This window comes from Lycorma delicatula, chromosome 4 (genome assembly GCF_047948215.1).
Source record: "Lycorma delicatula isolate Av1 chromosome 4, ASM4794821v1, whole genome shotgun sequence".
Lineage (NCBI taxonomy): Eukaryota > Metazoa > Arthropoda > Insecta > Hemiptera > Fulgoridae > Lycorma > Lycorma delicatula.
Genome location: NC_134458.1, coordinates 52,854,855 through 52,881,002, shown reverse-complemented (window position 1 = coordinate 52,881,002; position 26,148 = coordinate 52,854,855). Strand labels below are relative to the sequence as shown.

The 26,148-nt window shown below is 30.9% G+C and overlaps 1 protein-coding gene and 1 long non-coding RNA gene across 2 annotated transcripts in view; one reads left to right on the top strand and one right to left on the bottom strand.

Annotated features, from left to right (window-relative positions):
• The window catches only part of LOC142323393 (uncharacterized), a 101,914-nt gene that overhangs the window by 43,139 nt on the left and 32,627 nt on the right, over window positions 1–26,148 (bottom strand). The window lies entirely within an intron of this gene.
• LOC142323392 (alpha-tocopherol transfer protein-like) overlaps window positions 1,318–26,148 on the top strand; it is a 77,737-nt gene continuing 52,906 nt past the window's right edge. The window contains exon 1 of the mRNA XM_075362957.1: window positions 1,318–1,506. The gene's annotated coding sequence lies outside the window, so the exon portion shown is untranslated. The remainder of the gene's footprint in view (window positions 1,507–26,148) is intronic.

The window sequence follows — 26,148 nt, the reverse complement described above, 5'->3', positions numbered from 1 at the left end:
GCCTCTTCTAGTTAATGTGATCCCTGGCAGCATCATCAAAGGTACCTCCTTGTCTCCTTTTTCATGCCCATCTAGCTCGCCGGCAATTCCTTCTAATCTCAGCGATTTCAGGAGACCAAACGTGGCTTCTGGCCTGATAACCATGCCTTGTCTTCTAAGCATTCCTGCATAACTCGATAGTTGTCTCTAAAAGGGTATCTTCCAAAAGGGTATTTTTGGGACCTCCAATAGTTTCGTAAACTACTGAAGTTACAGTTCTGGGACCTGTTTTATCCTATTTTGTAGCTCACATTTCACATGAAAACACCAACATTACTCCTTAATTTGATTCCCAAAAACTACAATAGGGCTTCTTTTTATTAGAAGAGCTGAAACCGGGCGAAATTTTCCGCTAGCCGTAACTCGAAAAGAAAGCGTTTCCAGACCTATGTTTATATGAACCTTTTTATTATTTTCACCAGTAGAACATGTTCTGAAAGTTTCTCCTTTCTTCTTGGGACAATCTGTATATTTTAGCCAGCTAAAGGACCGCGTACCGACTTCATTTACCTTCATTTTTTTTCTCGTAATATTTTCCAACATATTTTTCATTGTTTCAAAGTGTTTCTTCTTTCTTGTGTTCATTTTGCTTCTCCCTTTTTGGGAGAGGATTTGTACGTAAATCCTTTCATGTTTTAGATCATTTCATTAATTTTTCTACATTTTTAATATCTTCTGCGGTTATTTGTTTTTATTTTAAATCTTTGAGGTTTCTGCAAACCACTTTAGTTTGTACTTTTTTATTTGCGAAGTGGTCGAATACTTTCTTAAAGGTTTTTTAAATATTTTTCATGTATTTATTATGTGGATTATCTTCTAAAATACATTTATTTTTTAGAAATTTCTTAAAATATTTTGAACTTATAAATAAAAGAAAATATATATATTTTTTCGCCCTACTGGTAAATGGAGAGTTAGCTCCCGGATAATTCGTTACGTCATCGAACTAATATTGCTTTTCTCAATGCAATGTGAGATTTTTTATTTTTTCTCTTACGTATTCTCATTAAGTTAATATAATTGTTTTTTTTTTAAATTTCTAATCTTTTTTCCTCTTCGTTATTAATAATAAGTATTTTATTATTCTTCTTTAATTTTACAGTACTATAATGATACTACAATACTTATAATGATTATATTTTTGAGAAATATCAGTAATGTAATATAATTATTGGTTGTATAAGGATGAAAATATATATAATTTTGTAAATGAACGAATGACTGCGCTAGTATCTACTTTCTTACGTAACAGGTGTATAACTGGGAAACACTGTTCTCTCTTGAATTACTTCAGTCAGAAGCTTGCAGCTGGTAAATTACTATATAAATACTAAATATTAACGCTTCTTCTCCATAAATCATTATTCTACTACAACCTTTACTTTTCGTTTCTTCGTGTATTATTAATTTATTGGAAATATCTTCTTTAATTTCTGAATGTTCGTGTGAAGACGACTGTTGATAAATGTAAGTTTTTAAATTTTATTTTTAAAATGTATACAAAAATCATATATTAAATGCTATAACAATTAATTTATACATTCATATTAATACACATAAGATAAACTATTAATTTTTAAATAGAAGTAAATAAATGACAGGCATAAGTTTTGATTCTAATGATAATGATTTTCCTTGGCTTATATACGTTTTTCTAATACTAATTTTTTTATATCTATAAAATATATATTATGCTCTAATAAACACTATTTATTTTTTTGTTAAAAAGCCAAATAAATAAATTCATTAATCAGTAAAAAACAATAAAATTCACCGCTTTTGTTGTTATTTTATAATTTGTATAGATATATATAATCATGATTTTAAAATGCTTTTTTTTAATATAACTTTATTTTAAACTAATCTGAACTAACCCGTCGAATAAATAGTGTTTTTATATATTAATTTAGAATTATTTACTTCGGTTTTATGTCATTATTTGTATTGAAAATTTAATTTATGATAAATTTCAACGTAAAATCATATGCAATAACGAAGAGAACGCTCAAAACCGATTATAAAAAGTATACACAATTTATAAATCGAATACTAATATCGATTTTTAAACAATCATTATCAATAGTTATAATAATACAGTAAAGATAAATATTAATTAAAAAATAAAGCATTAATAAAAATAAAAAAATAAATCCTGTTTTGAGAAATCAATGCAAAGTGTTTTTTTTACATCTCGTTTGCGTCTCTACCGGAAGCAAATCTTAACCGATTTACGAAAATTGGTGAGATAATATAAACCTATTGTGAATGGAGCGCTACTGATTGTCAAGCGAATCGGTTCACAGGAACTAAAGTTAGAGCCAAAAAAACGAGGTTTTTGGGTACATTTTCAGCTTTTTTTTCTCGTTCTACTACAAATCTTCTACTACAAATTTAGTTCTACTACAAATTTTCTTACATTGCTTTGATTTTGTTAAGAATAAATTATTTTAAGAGATAAGATTGGTTGGATGCCTATCAACTGATCTACGCAAAGCCTATATTGCACTGGTGACGTTTACAAAATACTTTTATTTAAATAAATTATAAAATAGGAGTGCACTAAATTAGATATTTAATTATTTGCCGCTAGAAATATTTTTTCAGTTAAAGTTTGATATCCTAACCGAGAAACTTAAATCCTTAAATATAATAAATATTATCTTTTTAACGGATTTCCAAACAATTTGTAGAAATCGTTACTGCGCCCGGTCAGATTTTATAAGGAGTGTGGAAGGAAGGGGAGACCAACTTTTATTTACGATTTTGAGTTTCCTGAGCATGATTCTGCAATATTTATGAACATTTATGTATGTATGTAAAAGATTTTTCCGTCCGCTCCACTGGACGCAAATCTAAATCAACTTTGATGAAACTTGGTGGGGTAGTGTAAACCTATTGGGAATAGAGTTTTAAACGAATCGTTTCACAGGAATCGTAATTAAGAACCAAAAAAACGGGGTTTTTGGATACAGTTTTAGCTTTTTTCGTTCTAACAGGAGCAATTTTTAACCGATTTTGATGAAATTTGGTAGGATGATGTAAACTCAGTAAAAGATATACTGATTTTTAAGCGAAAATCGGAATTACGAGGTAAAAAACTGGAATTTCAAGGTTAATTTAAACCGGAAATCCATCCGTCTAACGCACTTACGTTGCGTTGCGAAATGAGTTTTTTTATTTTATATAAAATAAACATTTTCTTTTCACTTTTGTGTTTTAAAAATTTTATAAATTAACTTATATAGATAAATGCATGTAAAAGTGTTATGTCTGTCTATTTATTTGTTTACGCGTTGTTTTTATGTTTATTTTTATTAATTTCTTTATAAATGTTGATAGTTATTGTTTAACAATCTAAACGCGCATCTAATTGAAGAATTTTACACTTTAAAACGATATTTAATCGTTTTCTTATCGTAATTTTATCCCGATAACCGTTTCATATAGTTTATTCATCTATATAATCGCATAATCATATCTGGAATTTAAAGGATGTATCAGAAGGAAATTAGAACTACAGAACTGCTATAAAATCTAATTCGTATATTATGTTGCTACTATTTATTTCCACGGAAAAATTTAATTAAAATATATCGTTAAAATTACATTTCTTACTGACGGAGAGAAATCCTCTTAAAATTTTCAGGGAAATAATACGTATAAAAATGTTTAAAAATATATATAAAAAGTATTTAACAAATTTCATATACATTTTTTAGAATGAAATAGGAAAGAGTAAATTTCTAAAAAAATGCAATTTTATAAACTGGAGAAAGATCTGTGAATATTATTTAACATAATAGTTAGGATTTAACTCGGGGTTGACATACACTCATCCTGTAGATTTCCTTAAAAACCGGTGCAGCGATTTTTGCGTGGTGTGTGAACAGAAAAAATCTACCTAGAAATTAACAGATAAGTAGGAATAATTGCGTTTCTAAGAAATTAAAAATTTGGTCGATTAATAATATTTTCCTTAATTAGATAATCGGTAAAGAGTATTAGGATAGCATAAATAATGGTTTGTATAAAAAGCAAATAAATTATGCGATATAACTAATATTTTGTCGTGGGTGGACAAAACTTTATAACATAAATAATAATTGTAATTCTTTACCTATTACTTAACAATTTTTAATTAAATATTTTATGTAAAATAACTCTATGTTATTAATTTATTTAAAAAAAAAAAAAAAATACATTATTATGTACAAAAAAAAGAGATTTATTATGAGGGGAAAAATTGGCACAGTATTACACGGCTTCAACTCGGTGGCGTCAGACACATCTTGTCATAAACCCTCATAGTTTCATCACCCCCTGCAACCTCCAACTCTTAGCAAAAACAATAGGATTAGACACTTAACAGGAATCGTTAGAAAAAAAATTAACTCATTTAATTTTATTTAGTTCTTTAAAAAAAAAGTTTCTATATTATTCTGCTATTTTCATTTTTATTTAATAAGTTAATTTATTTTATTACATTTTTTTTTCTCAATAAAATCTGACCGTAGAGTGAACGTAATTAATTATCATTTATTTGGAACGTTCACTTATATTTCATTAAGAATAACTGGTCCGAGTTCGGATAGAACTTTTTTTTCTGAAAACTGATAAAACACTAATCGTACGTGAAATTATACTCTACCGTTCGTACGAGTACATTAATGGTATTACATAAAAATATTGGAATAAAGTAAAAAAAAATTAGTTTAGAAAAAATGTATAAAATATTCGTTTAATGTTTAAAACATTTTTAAGAGGTATAATTAATTTCAAGTTGTCAATCGAAGTGAATAATAATAAAAAAAATATTTATTATTCATAAATATTGATTAAATAGTCAAAATTATTCAATATGAAACATGATAAAAACAGTTAAAAACTATTCCTTTTGTAATTACGTACATGATATATAAATATATATATATATATATATATATATATACATATATATATAAAGTGATACAGTCCATGGAATACACCTGATAACACAGCATTCCGCATTTACATACAACATTTAGACGTACACAAAATTTACACATAAGCGATAATGAATTTAACAAATAACACAGGATTAGTACTAATTTACGTACACAATAAGGAAATGAATTTAATAATTGAGCGTAGAAGTAATATTAAAGATGATAATTTAGCGTATATTAACGTTCATCATGTTTCAGTTTTTTTTTCAATCTTCATAAATGTAATAAATTGCTTTATTCATGAGGTAGTCCCCAGAATGTTTAAAATTATTTTTCCCTAGAAATTTCTTTATGTGGACCGGTAATTTGTAGAAACGTTTCCTACTATGGTATAATGGGGGTCTTCTCTGCAACCGTCAGATTCTGTATTTGAACTTTGTGTAGATCTACAGATCTAGTATTGTAATTGTGAATTTCACGGTCGACAGATATTTTTTCTTTATTTCTCTATAAAATATATAATTGTTGCACATACATACAGGACAGGTAGGATTAATATTTTCACCGATTTAAAGCGGGGATCTGTAGACTTCACTTTGCTTTACACAACTGTACGAACTTTTTTTTTTGTAGTCTAAATACTCTGCTGAAATTTGAGTCTGTAGTTAAACCCAAACTGATAATGCAATAGCTCAGATGGCTTTCAAGTGGGGATCTATAGATTAGTACAGATTTAGAAAAAAAAAATAATAAAAACTTTTAGTATCGTAACAGGACCGGTATAACCGACCAGCGTAAACTAAGAAGAAAGAAAGAGAAAATAATAATGAAAAGAAGAATCTAGAAGGAACCAAAAGGGATTTTTTTTTCAGGTAACAGTCTGTTATTTGTAATACAGACAATGGCACCTCCAAAAATGTTGTTCGACCAAAAGGGTTACCGGATCGATATAACAATTTATAGAAAAAATAAGGACGCGGACGATGAAAATTATTTTCAACAGTTCATGGGAAGAGGCGGGTACTGGTTCTGCAGGCCAGGGTATATAAATACTGCCAGGGACCAGCGGAGAGAGCCAGTAGTTCGGCAAGGCCGTGTTCGGCGTAGTCGAGAATAAAGTAGTATCGCAAGCCCGGGTTCGACACGGTTGCGGTGACAACGATAACAGTAAACGTGTGGTAACAACGCTTACTGTTATCTGAGAGTGAAGATTACGTCAAGAGCATTGTGGACATTGGGTGAATGCAGGAGGGTGTTGCAGGTGAGTTATTGGTAAACAGTAGTAAAAGTGACAGTATTTTACTCATTCATAAAGTGTGGGGTAGTTCTACTGTGAACAGTAAAATAAATAATATTTGCAAATATTGAACTGTATGAACTTTAGACTTTTCTTGTGTTAACGTATTGTTAATACAACATTAGCGTCTAGCTGTCATTATAACGTTTTTAGTAAATTGTACTGTATTATGGTTTTTATAATTTAATTGTCATTAAACAAATCTTGTCATTTTGATTTGAATTACTATTTCGTACGCTACATATACGTATTACCATTATTGTAATTATTATTTTTATTATTTATTTTGTTTATGCCTCTAGAGTAATAAACTGTATTTATAAGAGATTTTTAGGTTATTTGTCTCTCAATATCCTGGTTGAACCGCAAAAACGCGACATTATGAATAGTGTTGATGCCAGTTCATGAGGGTAAAAGCATTTATTTAACGGTAACATTTCATACTTTTTTCATTATATTTAAATCTTTTATAAATTATAATATGTATTAAAATTGCTTTCACAACAAAAATAAATGATTAACTTTTTCTAAAAAGATTGCTAGTTATGAAAACAATTAAAATAGAAAGTAAAAATAAAAAAAATACCTAATAAAATAATGAATTTCATAAAAGTTATCAATGAAAAATGTAGTAAGACTTTCCAGAACGAGAATTCTTATTATTATTACTGTTCCCTAAATTACTGATTAATTTCTAACAAAATTATTATATGTAACAAAATCTCTATTGACGCTATAATTTAATTATCTCGTGTTTTGGCGGTTTTGTGGCTTTTTTTTTCATTAATATGAAGTTAGTCTGTTTGCCATTTTAGGGGCCTTAAACTTGATTTATAAAATTCATATTTATACATTTTAGTAAACCTTACATTAGTGCGTTTGAACCAACTTGATATCTTACACTGTTATTGCTTAATGATTATTATAAATTTTTTATTTTGGCGGCGATTTTGAGGTGAACTCGACGGCCGATCGCGGCCATTCGTGTATATTTTTAATCCACTAACGACGCTTAATCCGAACCCGAAATCAAAAATAAATTCCGAGACAAAAAGGTTTTCACATACATATATATTGAATTCAATAACGAACTTACTCGTTGGTTGAAAATAATGCAATAATTTTTCCCATCACTTATTTTGTTATCTTTGAAAGAGTTTTTATTAATAGAATAATTTTTTAAAAATTAAGATTATTATGATATATTTTTTAAACGTCCTTGGTTACTAGATCTATTTGTCTTAAGAGAAAAAAATTGTCTGTTACAAATAATAGTTTTGTGTCGTAATCGGGTGTGAATTTGTAGTAAATAAAATATAGATATAGTTTCCTATTATATAAATATTTTCACATATTTTTGTATAAATTAAAATAAATACGGTAGTTCCTAGTTAAGAAAGATTGAGAATGCAGAAAAGCAATTATGTTTATAGTTATTACTCTCAGAAGTTTCATTCATCTACAGGTCTCGCACAGAAAAAAAAAAAATTATTGGTGAAAAAAAAAAAAAACAGTTTATACAAACAAAAGCCAGGAAATGTTTTCATTTCAATCTAATAGTAGAAAAAAAATTAGCCTTGATTTCTACTTTGAAATTCTACTTTGAAACAGGAAAATTAAATTCGTACTAATATTTCTGGGACATAAATTATGGAAACAAATTGATAATTTTATATGTGTTTCACCAGAAGAATTAATAGAAATATATTCTCAGAATAGTACCCCAGGTAATTTCTGATGAAATTATTATACAGCCTAAAAAATTAGTGTTGAAAAATACATTTTGTTAGATTTGGTATAAATTAACTCAGTTCAATTGCAAATAAATAACATTTTGTAAAAAAAGAATTAGAAGAAAATTTAATTTTAAGAAAATCGATGTAAGTAAAATCGACTGAAAACAGAAAAATGTAAGAAATTTGACTTTTAATTCTTAACAGAAAAACTAAATCGGCAAGTCATACCGGTTGCATGGTGTATGCAACCGGTATGGAATGGAATGCAAAGTTGGCAGGAGTTTATTACTCCCTACTTTATCGCAGAACCTGGACAGAGTCCCTTGCTGCTGGATGATTCTAATCGGGCTTGGTTTTTTAAAAGGTTTATTTTATATCTCGGATCTAATTTTTCAAGTTTTGTATTATTATTTTAGTGAATTTAAGACGGATTTAATTGCATTCCAATCCGTTGTTGAACCAGCGTTATCGAACCCATTTCATGGGCCGACCGCGGAAGGCTAGGCTTATAAAGCCTGTCCTCCCGACGTAATTCCCCTTCAGACCGTCCACTGAAGTCCTTTCGGTGCTAACTCTTAATAGGCTAGCAGGAATACGCCACAACGGGGCACTAGCTATAAGGAGGGAGCAATGCGTCCCCTTTTCCGGAGGAGTCGCAATTGCTGGGTTATTTTGTCTTACTGTAAGTTTTTTTTTAAAAAGGAGAGGTTGTGTAGAAAAAACCGGTATGATGGTATGCATACCGGTGTAGGATGCATGGAAGCGGTAGAAAACAACCCGTTATGATAATCTGATAAAACTATCAGAGAAAACTAAAAATTGGAATACGTTAAGAAAATAATTAAAAATATACATTTTATCATATATTTTAAAGTTAAAAGATAGTACATTTTAGAAACGAATGGAGAAGTCCAAAAAGCCGGTTAAACCATTTATAACCCAAAATAAGCTTAACTTCTCCTTCCTTAAGCTTAACTTTTCCTTGTTTAACATCCTTGACTTATCTTCATCTAATAACGTATTAATAAATTTTAATGTTTTTATTACTTTGTCCATCCTTTCAATTTTAAAATGCAAAACTGTTTATTGTTGTGACGCGATATAAGAGTATTTTCCTACATTAGTATTTGATTCCCGATTTTTTTTCTATTATATCTATTTATTCTTTTTACCGGTATTTATATTATACTGAATGGTTTCTGCTAAAGCTATGAATTCATAAAGCTTTTATTTCTTGACTAACATCTCCCGTCACGGTTTCGCTGGGGCTATTTAGAATTCATCAACTTCATTCAACTCGTACATATAGAATTCTGAAAATTGGAAATACATTTTTCGTAATTATGTGTGGGCTGTTGCTCTCAGAGTTATCGCTAATCCAATAATTTACCAGATTAAATTGGTTTAATAACAAGTTTTCAGTTATTAAATGTAAATAGTCATCATTCCCTATCATTTTATTACATAACTAATTTGTTTTTACGTATATTACGATAATAATGCAGATTTATCATTTCTAGACGATGACATTATATATTATACATCGCGTAATAATATTTTAATGAAGTAAGATATATCGAGAAGTAAGATATATTGACAACAATCGATATAGACAATGATATTAAATTAACTAAAAGAAATTCTAGTTTATTTATTTATCCTTTTTTTGTTTATGATTCATGTAGTAGTGAGATTGGTAAATTTGAACTACGGTAAGCATTTCGGGCGTCATAAGAAAGCTGCAGTTAAAATTTCGTAATGATTGGTTTAGCAGTTTTGACGGTTATTGAGAACAAACGAAAAAAAAGTATTTTTATATAGTAGTGAAATTTCAGCCAAAAGAATAATATCATTATTTTGTTTTGAATTGTTTACGTAAGTAAATTATTATATTTAATATTATAAAAAAACACCACCAAATGTTTCCTGACCTATCTCAAAATTTAGATTAATAAAAAATAAAATTATGTTCGACATTTTAACATTTTCATTTGATTAAATGACTATTTTAAAAATGATTTAGTTGGAAAATAAATCATTAGTGTAATTATATTAATTACATTAATATAAAAGATAAAAAAAATTATTTGCCGGTAAAGTCAATATGCATTATCATTTATTAAAGTGCAAATGTAGTAAGTAGTATACCTAATGACTTAAAACTAGTACTTAATAATTTGTTTTTTATCGATTTACTTACTAAATTACAAATATTCATTTACTCTTCTGATTATCTACTCAATTATAAAAAAAAAACCGGTCAGTCAATTCCTATTTATTTTCAATTTTGGATTAACGTACGTTATTAAACTTATTTTTTAGTATATAAAAACACCTAACACTATTGTATACTATTTAAAAGTAAAAATACAGAAACTATTCTTAATTGTAACAGAGTTAAAGTAACCAAGTTAGTTGATGAAAATAAGTATTACAAAAACGTTTTACAAATTCACGTTTTACGTAAAACCTTTACGTGGTAACACAATTTCAATAGGATATTTGAAATCAGCACCCAAATTACAGTGAGAAAAGTTGTGTAACATTTTAGATACAAATTTTGTGTTGACTAATGTTTTTTTCTGAATAATTTCTTTTGAAGATGACAGCGAGAATCTAAATGAGTGTAAGGAAAACTTAGAATTTAACGACTTTGGATGACACGACGTTCGGTCGTTGTAGACTTCGTAATAGTTTTGCTTATTTATATTTTTGTAAAATAATGTAAACCGTTTTAATTTTATAAAACCTAATTTTAAGTTCAGTTAATTAAACTTAGTGTCATTCATGGACAGGTCAGTATATTACCGAATTAAAGATAAAGATAAGAATTCTTCTTTATGACGTAACTGTAAATCTATCATATCTTATACATTAAAAAAAAAAATTGGGCTGAAAAACCTATTTCCAGTCCGTGTCGGCGTACAAAGTTTACCGTCCTTTGACAGTACGGTACCATTTTTATATCCGCGAGTAAATTTCGGTCAGTTTTATACCTTTAGAAAATAGAAATCTGATTTCAGCATGCTGTTCTTCCAATGTACATATTTCAATCGGAGCCGATGTTTTGAAATAAGCAAAAGAGGTGATAATAATGGAATTTATTTTCCAACAGCCGATATTTTTTACTTACGGAATACCGATTTGAAGTTGCGTTTCAGTTTATTTTATTAAATAATTTTTCCGCTGTTACCAATTGTCTGTTTAATTATTGAAAGAACCTCGTACAGTAAATTAGCAGAAAAATGCATATTATCACAAAAAATGGTAGAACCATATTGTGCTAAAAGGATAGAAGAATGTCAGCAGGAGCAGGTTTCGTTGGTTCATTAGTTAGCTTCAAATTTCATGGCAACACCTATACGTAAAATACCATGTGTGTATTTTACCTATTTCCGCTGTATATCGTTATCGAAGAGTTAGAAACTTCGTAATAAAGGTAAAAATTCGATTGTTGTTATCGAGAGAGTGAAAAAGAGCGCATGAGATCGGTGATGAGAATAATTTAATAATTACGTAATTAATACATTTAAACATACGTGCTTTTAAACATTTTTTGTGTGTATCATACAGGCATTAATTCGAGTTAAGTTAAAAAGTAATCAAAAAAAGAGTACTGTAGTTTAGTTTTTTCTACAATATTTTAAACAAAAATATCAATAAATAATTTAATATTCCATACGTTAAATATTATCTCTATCTTAGACGTTTGTTCGTTCTTTAATTTGAAATAAGCAAAACGACGAAGTAAGTCATTGACAGATATAATTTTAATTGAGAGAAGAATAAAACTACCCTAGATTTTTTAGTTATAATAATCGAGCTTCCAACTCATCGGAAAAGTACGATAATTTTGAAGCAGTTACAAAACAATTTCAAAAAAAATAATCAGTCTGAGAAAAGGAAAACTTCATTTACTGATGTATTTTTTATTTATTGATAAGAACTAACCGAATTAACTTATCGAGAAAATAAAAAAAATATAATAAATTCATACCCATCTAATAGAAAAACAATTAATTGTACTCAAGGATACCGGATTGAGATCGGTTCGTCATTTCGTTCATTAATCATGAGATTTCATGTTAGGTAAATGATTTTCTACCGAATCTAAACATGTATAGTAATATACGAGTATAATTAATGTTGTTTTTTCAGTTCCGTCAAGTTTTTAAAAATATGGAGGATTATGCGCGCAGGCTTAAGAATATTAGCAGATATCTGACCTTCTTTACCGTACGTACGAGGTCTGTCAATAAAGTAATAAGACTGGTTCAGAAAAACTTTTTATCTACAATCCAACTATAGATGACTTCATCACCTTCGAAATAGTTCCCTTGGGAAGCCACGGAACGCTTCAAACGGTTTTCCCACTTTTCATAGCAGTGTTGGAACTCAAAAACCGGAATATCCTTTAGATGGTCGGTTACATTTTTTAAAAATGTTTTATGCTGTTCCAAAATGGTGTCCTTTGAGATATTTTTTAAAGTCGGGAACAGGAAAAGGTCTGAGACTCAGGTCAGGTGAATAAGGTGGTTGAGAAACTGCAAGAATGTTTTTATTTACTAAAAACTCATTAATTAAGCGTGCAGTGTGTTGACAAGGCATCATGAATCAAATAAAAACCACGCTAATTTATTTCTTTGATAGTAATGTCATTGTCCACAAAGAGGTTTTGTCTACAGAACAGACTGTAAATCAATAAGTTTACCGAGAAATTCTTGAAAGACTGCGGAAAAGAGTTGCCCGCATGAGATCAGCCAAGGACAGCTTGATGCTGCATCATGCCATTGCACTTTGCCATTACACTGCACTCTCAGTTAATGAGTTTTTGGCAAAGAAAAACTTTCCTGTAGTTCCTCAACCACCTTATTCACCTGACTTGAGTCCCTATGACTTTTTCCTTTTCCCGACTTTAAAAAAACCCTCAAGGACACCATTTTGGAACAGTAGAAAACATTAAAAAAATGTAACCGACTATTTGAAGGATATCCGGTTTTTGAGTTCAAACACTGTTATTAAGAGTGGGGAAACCGCTTGAAGCGTTGCGTGGCTTCCCAAGGGAACTATTTCGAAGGTGATGGAGGTGATGTGTAATTAGATTGTTAATAAATTTTTTTTTTGAACCTGTCTCATTACTTTATTGATAGACTACGTATATCTGATTTCCCACTTGTTAATGGTTCTCTTTGAAGAAGTTATAATTACATGCAATAAATGATAATAATTGGAGGAAAATCCCAGCACGAAAACACGTTTAATATGCTGTACTGGCTGTTCTAATATTTTAAAACTTGTTAAAAACATTTGCCTTCTAAATATTGGAAAAAATGTAACTTTTAAATTAACTAGAAAAAATCTGAATTATTGGAATCTATGTGCGATGAGTTTTATAAGAAATACAAGGTACCAAGAGGAAAATTTCGAATTTACGAACAGCTTGAGTTATTCGTCCTTAAATAAAGTCACGGAGACAAACAAGTATCATAAAGCTTTGCATACACTACGAAAAAAACCAGCTTTTTTTAAAACAAATAAATTGTATACTACTTATTTCGAAAGTAATTTTTTTTTAATAAACTTGTTTCAATAATGATGTCTTTATAAATTTACAACAAGTTTTACAAGTTTATTATTTTTATCATTATTGCATATGTGTACGAACGTGTGAGCGGTGACTCTAGTATTTGCAGCTGCGTGATCGTATACAGAATCAGATCCCTGGATGTGACCGTAACTGATATAACGGAGAACGAAAACGATACGGTTATACTCAGTTTTTTAGAAGACCTGAATAATTACGACACATATGTTGTCAAGAGAACTGCGATGCAATTAGATTTTCAGAATTCAAAAGATCCGATTGGAGCTGACTTCATTTCCGGTTTTGATTTTAGTTATAGAACTATACCAGTCTCCATAATGTTTTTGGAAATAGGATTCCTTTAAAGGTTACTCGTTCAAAATTTCGCGTTTCAAATACGTAATGCTGTTATTTAACGCGTAAAAAGCTCAAACAGAAGCACAATATTGTAAAAAGTTATATTGCACTTAATTAAACAGTATTATCGTTTACAAATTAATTTATCTTTTTATAAAACTATATGTTACATCAAAAACTAGTCTTAAGTAAACATAAAGTTATTATTAATACTTAAACCGATTTCTCTGAATTTTCGATATTCATTATTAATGTTTAAACATAGTAGAGATAAGAAATATATATTTTTCGACTTGTCCGGAGATTTTTCTTTCCATTTCTTGTAAAAGGTTTTGAAAACGATCATTTCACCAATCTAGCTGGGTTTGTAAGCATAACAAAAATTTTTGCACGTACTATTTCTCATCCCGTTTCATTATATTATAAAAATATTTTTAAAAATCCTGTAAACGATTTAAAATTTTGTTGTAATAATTCATAAATTTCTGGGCGGTGGTACTACTTGAAGAACCATGTCATAAAATATCCCTCTGTGTGCGCGCACGCGTGTTTATCTGATGGTATTAAAATAAAAATAAAAGCTATAAATTAATTATTAACTCAATGTCCATCAAAAATATATTATTCTATATATTATTTGATGGAATTTACATTAGATATGTGTTTACTAAACCATGAAATAATAAACAACCTTTGCATTTTTTATTAAAAAAAATTAATGTACAGTTGTGTTAAAAATGAAATAGAATCCAACGGATTACTTAAAATTATGTAAAAGTTCGAATGATCGACGTACAGCGGATTGTCAGCGGCTCCGCAAGTTTAATGAAGTCCACTAAATTATTATACAAAATCGTTGGTTTATATGATTATTTTATAATTTAAAAAAAAATCAAGACACCCTGAAACTAATTTTTTTTATTATTTATTTTTAGAAATACTTCTTTAATTAATTATTTTGAAGACTAGTTGCATTCTAAAAATTTTATTTTTTTAATTTTATATCGCAAAGTAACACTAGTCATTTAGCCCCCTTAATCTGAATTTTGTATTTCGTATCGGTGCTGTATAATGTTTATATAACATCTGCTGATTTATTCGTATTGATGAATATCAAACCAGTTTGCAGCTTTAAATATATTATGTAACAAATTTAATGTTTTTACACTTTTCTATATATATGTAAAACAGTTTCTACACTTTCATATACAGGTGATAATTTATGGTATAAAGTAGTCTTAATTTTCTACGTATGTAGTGTTTTTCTTCTTAATATATAAATTGTCGCCGAATGACTTCAACGGCACGTGGAACTTGATAACCTTGTAGCAGCCCTGAGAAGAGCTGTTGTTGTCGTCGATTGGCTTCGACGGCTCGTTGTAATTTATAACCTTCTGTTAGCCCTGAAAAGGCCGTTTTTGTCGTTAGTTCTGAGAAGAGCTGTTGGGCCCGGAAGCTGGTCTCCGGCGAAGTCGACTTGGCTGTAATCGGGAAGTTGCGGCTCGTCCATTGAAATCCGACCGGGCTTTTCCTCAGTGGCAGTGGTGGCCTCCAGAGCCCCGCAGTGTCGGGTCGGCGTCGGTCGTCTTTCGTCGGCGCGGCCGAGGCGGTTCACCCCGAGCGATCCCACGCTGGACCGGAACCTGCTGCTGAGTCCGCCGGCCAGGGCGATGAAGCCCAGCGAGCTGGAGCGGTAAGGTAGCATTCCGCTTGCAGCGGCTCCCTTGACGGGCCGGTCAGGCCTGCTGCTCCAGCGGGGATGTTGGCATCCGCCGGGAGGTCCCAGGATAAGACGGCCAAGAAAATTCTTCTGTCTCTTCCATCTTCTTCTTCTTCTTGGTCTTCTCCAGGTGGTGGTCGACAATGAATTACAAATTCACTCTCGTGCACGCTCTTTTATTGCAGCCTGAGAGTGGTGGGGCCACAGCGTCGCTATGGTGGGAGAACTGCGCGGAGGGAGTGACTCTTGTACTAACGCGTACGTATAATGTGCTCCCGCTGAGATCTGAGCTGCTGCCGTTGTCGTCCGCCGATATTAAGTTAGGCATATATGGGGTAAAAAAATATATACTAGTATGACAAAAAATACTAAAATAAATGATAATTATGGTTTTTGAAATTTTCAAGACTGATTAATATTTTTAAATGCGCGCGCGAACGCGCGCACACACACACACACACACACATACATATATATACATACATATATATATATACATATATATATATATATATATATATATATATATACACGAGAGTAAGTCAATTATTATCCGCAATTTAATTTAATTTTTATTTATGTTGGTAGTACTGCCGTGTTGTGTAGATGACGCATGCGTGGTTTAATTGTTGTTATGTCTGTGCAGGTTTGATGCTGCTAGGTTAATTCCATTATCGTTGCCCTGCCGTTCTGTTTGCACCCAAGCAACGTTCAGTGATCCGTTTTTGTGGTCGGAAGGTGTATGAGGGCCGAAATTCATCGAAGACTTTCGATACAGTACGGGAACAGTGTGTTGCCGCAACGAATATATACAAATGGATTGAAAAATTCAAAAATGGTCGCACAGGTGTTACGCACGCCGAAGGAGAAGGATGACCGTTTACCGCCACAAATGAGGAAAACATTGAGCGTGCACGTGACATGGTTTTCTTAGACAGACGAGTAACTATTGATGAAGTGGCATATCGTCTGCAAATTAGTCACGGTTCTGCCTTCATCCACAACAGACTTCGGTTTCATAATGTCTGTACAAGATGGGTCCTAAAACAACTCACACAGTTGCATAAACAAACGCAGTTGGACACCTGCCAAAAACTTCTGAATCACTACGGTAACGAACTTCTATCTTCTTAGACAGAATCATCACTGGTGACGAAACATGGATCCATCGTCTATCTCTGCCGGAGAGTAAACGGCAGAGTATGGAATGGAAACATCCAAATTCGTCCTGCAAAAAAAAGTTCAAGACCCAACCGTCCGCAGGAGAACTGATGCTGACGGTTTTTTTTGGGACTCACAAGACCCGGTACTGGAACATTATAAGGAAAAGCGCACGACAATAAACAGTGCGCGTTACAGTAAGATGCTTACCGCCAAGCTGAAGCCTGCAATTCGAAGCAAACGCCGAGGACTGCTGTCGAAAGGTGTTGTGTTGTTGCACGACAATGCCCGTCCACATGCTGCTGAAACGCTCCAGAAACTCGACTTTGAAGTACCGGCTCGTCCTCCGTATAGTCCTGATCTTGCCCCTTCTGACTACCACTTGCTTGGTCCACTCAAAGAGGCATTAAGGTGCCGTCGATTTACCTCGGACGAAACAGTGAAAGAAGCGGTGCATTCCTGACTCGCAGCTCAACCGAAAACCTTCTTTTATGAGGGCATCAGGAAGCTTGTGCAACGATGGACCAAGTGCATTGAAATGCAAGGGGATTATATTGAAAAATGATGTAAATGTAAGTTTCCTATTTGTATTGCAATAAAATTTATAACTACATTGCGGATAATTATTGATTTACCCTCGTGTATATATATAATAACAAGACATACAAAAATGTATTATCTTTATTATCATACAAGAGAATTCTGTATGATTTGTGTATAATTGTGTATTGTCATTTGAGGAAGCTTAGAGAATTCTAAATGAAACGTAGTGAATGTAATTTATAAGTTTGTGTAGTTGATTGGTTAACCCAAGAGATTAATAAAGAAAATATTTTTAAGTAAAATATGTCTTGTATTTAATTCTATTCAATCAAGAGAAAAATAAACTTAAATAAATTACATTTAAGCTAATATTTATATATATATATATATATATATAATTCTACTAGATTTACGAAATAAAATGTACAGTTTTATAAAATTTGGGTACATTTATTGTTGACTGAATACTTGTTTCGTTTTTTTTACATTCTTTAAGCTATTTTAGATAATTTTTATAAAATTACTTTTCAGTTGAAACCATTTTACACTGTTGATAGCAGTTTAAAAAATAGTGTCCGGAGGAACTTCATACAAATTTAACGTTTTCTTTTCATTTTCTTTTTAATCAGGTGATTCATCATAGCTTTTCAATAGGAATATGATGTGTGGCTCATAAAAAATTCGAAAAATTCCTAGCTTGATCGGGATTCTATCTCGGAAAATTCCAGATGAAAGACTGAGATGCTACCGTTCTACCTATTAAGTCCTCTAAAGGAAACTCCTGCAGGAAGAAATTCATACTCTCGCAAAAATAGACAAACACAAATTCTCCTTAAAGAAAGTTTTTGGACCACAATTGGATATATATAAATTTATTACAAAAATCTAAAAATGATACCAACAGAAACAACAATATTTTATTATGAAACAACCTTATTGTTTTGTAAAAAAAATAAAAAAAAAAACAAACTGTTTGAGCGAATATTAATTTCTAACAGACTTAAAAAAATGGATGAAATTCTCATTTTAATACGTATTTTTAAGCTCGTAAACATTAGTAGTAATAAGTTGTACTTAGCACAACAGGATTCACTTGTTTCGATTGTTATTATTTTTAGCTTTATTTTATTTTTTCCGTATTGCGCTTTTATTATTCTTACAATTTCTATTAAAGCATTTTACGTCGCAACAATATAACCTTGACGATGGATTTTTAAATAACACTAATAAAAATAAAAAAGGCTCAAGTTTCTACATCTCCGTTCAACGTGTACGTAAATATGCGTCATACATATACGTGTACATAAATGGCGTTAACGCCTTCTCAGTTGTGAATTATTTAATAGTTATTTCTTATGTTTAGTATCTTCATGTACTTTTTTTTAAGTAATTAATAAGGTTTAATCGCTTCTGTTTTTTATTTTTATAATTATATATTTTATGATGGTTTTGCCACGGTTTTCCTTAATCCAGCCAGGCAAGTGTTTGCGGTAATTCTTTCTTTCATCCGTGGAGTAGCATATACTATCCATTGCTGACGAAATTTATTGTTATTTACCGATCGTAATAAAAATATTTATTTAAGCGTGAAAACCAAGAAACAGGACGATGTTATATTTGTATCTCTGCGAATTTATGCGTGCCAAAAAGAAGTTGACAAATTCGACTAATCTAGTAAAAGTACGGACGATGCAGTGGCATTTTAGCCATCGATGAAACATCCGTACAGTATTATGGTTTCATAAATGCTTAGAATTTTTACAATAAGAATATAAGCGTAGAATTGTAAGTCATGAATAAAATTAAAATAAATTTAAATAATCAACGAATGAGATTTTAAAAAGGAATCTCATTAATAAATGAAGAGAAATAACTGTACGTATCACGTATAGCGAGACTTCAATAAAAATTATGTTTATCTGGTTAACTAGAATGTATAGTTGGAACCCTAAAATAAATGAGGGCAGGATATACGGACCGCATTAAAATTTAACTATAATATGGGACATGAAAGATAATAATTTTTTTTAAATAGATATATTGTATGAACCAAAGCATGAAAAGACACTTTAGCCAAATTAAAATTTATTTTTTTGTTGTTATTCTTGTTATCGTGCAATTAACTGTTTGCTATTAGAAAAAATTACTCGGTTTTAGAGTTTTTTTCCCAGGTAATAGGAAAATTTCAGGGTCCCATAAATTAATTAAAATATTATAAAGAAATTGATATTTTAATATGTTAAATAATGGAGTTATACTTCTCGTTTAAGTAATTAAAAATATTTTCTTCATAATCGTTTTTAATATAGTGGACACTTTTTTCAAATGCTCTCGTTTTAGATAGGTAAATATAATACTTTTTTTTAATAGAAGTATGTATTTTAAAAACGTTATTATGGAACGTATATAATTGCATTTAAAAAGATTATGGAAAAAGGTTTGTAAAAGAAAAATGTATTTCAATAAAAATGATCAGAAATCTTGACAGACTATAATGAAATAATACAGCCGCTTCAGATAATCTTGAAATAAAAAGCTGGCTCAACATTTAACTATATTTAAGCAACCATTAACATTAAATAATAACATTTATAAAAATTAAAAAATACGACTACTTCACCCCCCAAAAAAATAAAAGTAAATGAATACTTCGTAATATTTTTTAGTGATCGTCGAGAAAAATTCACGATTTAAAAACTTATGGATATAATAAATTTTAATGCCAAATGAGGAAACTGTAAACATTTCAGTTATTTATTTAATTGACGTATACCATGTAAACTTCTAGATTTCTCAAGCGATTGAGTTCCTCGACAGACTTCTTATCTCGTAAGATAAGAAGTCTGTATTTGATCCGTAGATCAAATAGAAATTTTCTGGCATCCCAACAACTAAAGGCTAAATTTACAGATTCACGCGACTCAGCGCTACGTAGGCCTGGCTCTTGGCAAAGATGTTAGTGCTGCTCAGATCTACAACGGCTCTAACTAGGGTAGTCCCTTGTAGTTTATGCACCGTCAGATCCCAGCAGAATATTAGTGGCAGCATGCGCCATTCCACTTTGTCCTTTCCCTCTAAAGCATCAAATTCGACAATAGTGGGGTCAATCCGATACTGACAGCATTACCTCTAATCGTACTGTCATCAAACTCTACAAAGACCGTTTGCGGGAGCTCGCTGGGCTCAAGCTGATCTCGGCGTAGCGCAAGCCACTCCATTTTTCTGAGTAAACCAGTTAATTTTTTTTCTGGTTTGGTTCCATCGTGATTTTGTATTACACTAGCAATTACTCCATTCGAATTTTGAAAATCGGTTGCGAAGATATAACAACATTTCCGAATAACCGTGATCTGTTAGATAGATAGTATACCTGATGCATACAATAGTTAGCTCTCAACTTACTAACAAATACCCCGTTTGAATTTTGAAATCGGATGACTGCTTGCCGAGATATTATGAGAATACCCCATTGCACCTTTTAAAACAACGCCCCAGGAGTATCCCGTTTGTTACCAGTTGATGGTGATGGTCTGGCCTTGCACGAGGTGCTCGCATCACCCCCACTCTAACCTCATACGCAGTCAACACGGGAAGCTCATAATTAAACAGAAATTTTTTTAATTTATTTAATACTATTTTATTTTATTTAACGTAAATCTAATATTATTATTTTTGTAATATTATTCATTCGATCGATTCGAATCATTCAGTTCAAACCCAGCAAACATAGTAATAAAGGTACACAGTTCCTAGCTCATTAATTCAATTCATTAAAGTTCGTGCTTCAACCGGCAAATCTTCACTACTATATATAACCTATGATACTCTCGGTAAAGTAAGGATTCCAACGCGAGGTCATACATCTTAATCGGTTCGGCCGTTGAGCCGCTGTGGTGGAACAAACATAGATATATACATACACCCTGAATACATTACACTCCTTTTTGGGCAGCCGTATAAAAACACATGATTCGGTGCAACAAATTTTTTCTCTTTATAAATAGTTTAAAAAGACTTTTTTAAAAATTTTTAAACCAATTTTAAATGTTTTAAATTAACTTTAAACATTTTTCAATTTTAAAAACAGCCATTTTTTTTAAAGGCTACTATATTGAAACGAAGATTGAACATTTTGTAAAAAAATACTTAAACTAATTGTACATATTAAGAATTTTGCTCTAAGCATAGTACAACACCGTTTAAAAGATTTACATATCCTTCAAAGTACTTTTAAAATGTATCCTAAGAAAGCAGGAGAAAACAGTACTTTTTATTCGCAAGTTCCAATAATTCATACAGATTCACTTTAAATAAATTACAAATTACTACAATAAACCAGAAAATAACAAGTATTATAACTCTCTATCAGGCGATTTGTGAGATACAGTTTACTCTTCAAAGGTTTAAAAGCAAGGTTTTTCTCATATGATGTACGTTAGAATATGATTTGATTTCAAGCTCTCTCTTTTAAAACTATGTGACTGCTGCTTTACCAGCTGGAAGTTTTTAGTTTTCTAGCTGGAAAACTATAAAAAATTAGTCTTTTACGATTATATAAAATATTTTATAGATTCTATATTAGTTTAAATACCTAAATTCCCGACTACACAATTCGCTTCACTACTATATGATGCATACGTGTAGCGTACGGATCAAACACGCGTCTACTATTGGAAAGTCGTCAAATAGAAAACTAAGCCGTATCAGCAAACTATTGTTTCTTGCTTATCTCTTCCAACCATTTTTTTTTTTACTGTTTGGTTCTAACAAAAATTTCAATTTTTTACAAATAAAGAGCTACGGTAAACGGTTATTGAAATAAACTGGAAAACAAGAAATTTTCAAAAACCTTAAACAAAGAATTTTATTTAAAATTTAAAACCAGTTAAGATGATCGTTTCAATAGTTAAACAATTACTATTAGTAGACATTAAGGAAAGTTATAAATGAAAAATATGAAACAAAATAGAAGTAAAAAAAATAAATAATTAGTAAGAAAACAATACTCATAAAATATTATGAAACAATTATTTTTAATTGCGAGTTTAGAAGAAGAATAAAAAAAATAAAAGTAAGAAACCATCAATCAAGACTGCACCACAAATTACTGCATGCCTCTTTTATAGATTGGGTGGATAAAATTTACGTGAAGAAAGGATAAAGACAGCATGAACCTCAAAACAACCAAAGAGATATTTCCGTCCATGAACGAAATTTTATAGGAGATGACACAGTTTTCACAAAAGGATGTTTAACAAATTTAAATTTCAAATAGGCCTGTCGTTAAACATTAAAATTTCTGCTTCAGTAGTTTTTAAGATATCCGACCTAAAACACAAAGTTCGGTGTCCAAAAACAAGCTTTTTAGGTTTACAGTACAATAACTTTGTTAAATGACTAATACGAGTAAATGTGGAAGCTTTAGAAACAAAACTTGTAGAGAATTTAACTGTGAAAAAGTTAACGTAAATGTAGTCAATAAAAAGTAAATAAAAACTCTAAAAAATCGGGTTTTTTTATCGTTTTCTGTTGACCGCCAAGTAAATCATCGTGTTAATCATGAACATGGTGTGATTCAGCATATTCAGCGTAGCCCATGCACTGCCCCACCGGCTTGGTCAAGTGGTGAACGCGTCTTCCTAAATCAGCTGATTTGGAAGTCGAGAGTTCCGGCGTGCAAGTTCTAGTAAAGGCAGTTACTTTTATACAGATTTGAATACTAGATCGTTGATACTGGTGTTCTTTGGTGGTTGGGTTTCGATTAACCACACGTCTCAGGAATGGTCGAACTGAGACTGTACAAGACTACACTTCACTCATACACTCATACATATCATACTCATTCTTCCTCTGAAGCAATACCTCAACTGTAATTCCCGGAAGCTAAACAGGAAAAAAGGTAGCCTAGGTACTAGTACTAGGGGAATTTCATATCAAACTGGTTTGTCAAAAAAAAAGAAGTGTCACGCAAGTTACGGAAAGAAAGCCTTTATCCTTTCCGCCTGTAGAAGGTTCAAAATTTGCAGCCAACAAATTACCCCCAGATGTTAAACTTGTGTCACTGTCTTCTAGACAACGATGATAAGGTAAATTCAATTTTATTTACTGATGAAGCCACTTTTACTAGAAACGGAGTTTTCAGTTCTAAAAATAATTATTTATTGAGCAAAAAAATCCACATGGTAGTGAGAAAACTAGTGTCCAACATAGAATTCACATTAATGTTTGGTGTGGCGTTGTTTATGACAAACTTCTGGGACCGTTTGTTTTTAATGAAAACCTTACGGGAGATTCATACGTTCATTTATTAAAAAAAAAAGTTACCGGCTCTTTTGGTGGATATACCTTTACAAACTAGATTGCAAATGATTTTCCAGCACGATGGCGCAACGCCACTTTTAAATTTAGTAGCTAGAAATCACTTAAATGCTAATTTCTTAAACTGGACTTAACGCGGTGGACCGAACGATTGGCCACCACGATCACCTGACTTAACGCCACTAGATTACTTCATTTGGGAGCACATGAAAACTATAGTATACCGACAAAAAGTTAATACTAAAGAAGAGTTATTCATTAAAATACGAAATGCTATTGAATTTATACGAAACGATCCTGAGGTGATACGGAAAGTCACCGGAAATATTTTACGTCGGGCAGAGTTCTGTGCACATTATGAAGGAAGGAATTTCGAACAATTACTTTAACATAGGTTTGTTATTCTGTTACAATTTACCATTTCATGCTTTTATTATCTTGTTTTTCTATATTAAGAATAATGTTTATTAGTTACTTTTCTGACTATTTTTGTCAGTTTTTCTTCAATAAAAAACAGATTTTTAAAATTTTTATTTATTTTTTATTGGCTGTATTTACATTAATTTTCTCAGAATTAAATTCTCTATAAGTTTTGTTACTAAATCTTCAGCATTTATTAGTCATTAAAGTAAGCTACTGTAGTACAAACCTAAAAAAAACTTGTTTTTCGACACAGAATTTTGTGTTTTACGTCGAATATCTTAAAAACTACTGAAGTTACAGTTCTAGGACCTATTTTATCCTATTTCCCATCTCAAATTACATAAGTAACTATAACCTTATTTCTTAAGGTGAGTCCCAACAATTACAGTACGGCTTCTTTTTATTAGAAGAGCTGAAATCCGGGCGAAATCTTCTGTTAGCCGTCACTCGAAATCAAAGCGTTGTCTAACCTATGTTTATATCACTTTTTTCATTATTTTCGCCAATAGAACAGGTCCTGAAAGTTTCTTCGTGGGACACACACACACACACACACACACACTCTCTCTCTCTCTCTCTCTCTCTATATATATATATATATATACATATACATATAAATTTTAATATCATTGTTTCTAATAAACTAATTTTATGACCAGTGGCCAGGTAATCCTGGGCTACAGGCGATTCCCTTTTCACTGGTCTTCTATATTTATAATAAGCCAAATGCTCCTTTATGCTTTTTTCAATTTTCTTTTAATTTGCCTTACGTATCCTATATTGCAACCAATTTATAATTTGTATAAGTCCGATTTTTCGACTGCTTTAATTTTAACTTCAGGGTTTCCGAGTACAGAAGCCAATTCCCTAGAAAGGCCGTGGAAAACTAAAATAAAAATTGAGACCAGAATAAAGGAGCTTTTGGCTGATTGTAAATTTGGATGATCAGAGAAATCCCCGATAAAAAAGATTTTTTTATAAATACTGTTTATTTGCTGACTAATGTTGTTTACTATTTATTTATTTTTATTTTATTTACTGTTTCATATATATATATATATTAATTTTTTTTCTAATGTCTACTGGTTATTTATCAATTGAAGTGGTCACCTAGGTTTAAATTTTAAGTAAAATTTATTGTAAACAGTCTTTGGAGCGCAATTTTGTTATCCAATTTAAATTCTAATTTAGCTAGTATGGGCTGTAACACAGCTACATATAAATTTTCACTAAACGAACAGAGTCTATTTAAATAAGGTTGCAACTGATAAGATTTCTGGATTATCAGTTTTATCCGAAAAGTCTTATTTACATAATACATTATTGATTTATCATACTTTATATCAGTTTATTAATTTTCTGAAAACATAAATTTATATGTTTCGTTGTAAACTAATTCGTTTCAAAAGAGTGAACGAGTGTTGAAGCCATATAATTGTTAAAATAGGATGAAAATCAAATCGTTATGTTGGTGTGTATTTTACTTTCAATATTGATTATTTAAAAACCCTCTTAGATAAAAAAAAAAAAAAATATTTAGAACAGCCTGCCTTCAGCCTACCTTTAAAGGAATTTTTTTTAATTTGAATTTAAAAAGAATGACGCAACATATACGTCGTCTTATTTGGAAAAAAAAATTAAAAAATAAGTTAAAAAATTGTATTTTGTTTACCGATGGTCCGATTAAAAAATTATCGTTATGAGAATTATCTCTGTAAGTAATTCTTCTTTTGATAGGTTTTGTAACATTTCTTTTTACTCGACTACCCAAAAAGGTAATGTATTTAGGGTGTATATTTATATGTATATATGTCTGTCTGTTCCACCGTAACTGTTCAACGGCCGGACCGATGTAGATGCAAGATTCCCGCGTTGGAATCCTTACGTTACCGAGAGTGTCCCTGACTAAATAAATACACACACACACACACACACACACACACACACACACACACACACACACACACACACACACACACACACACACACACACACACACATCACACATCACACATACATACACACATCACATATGACTGATGTGA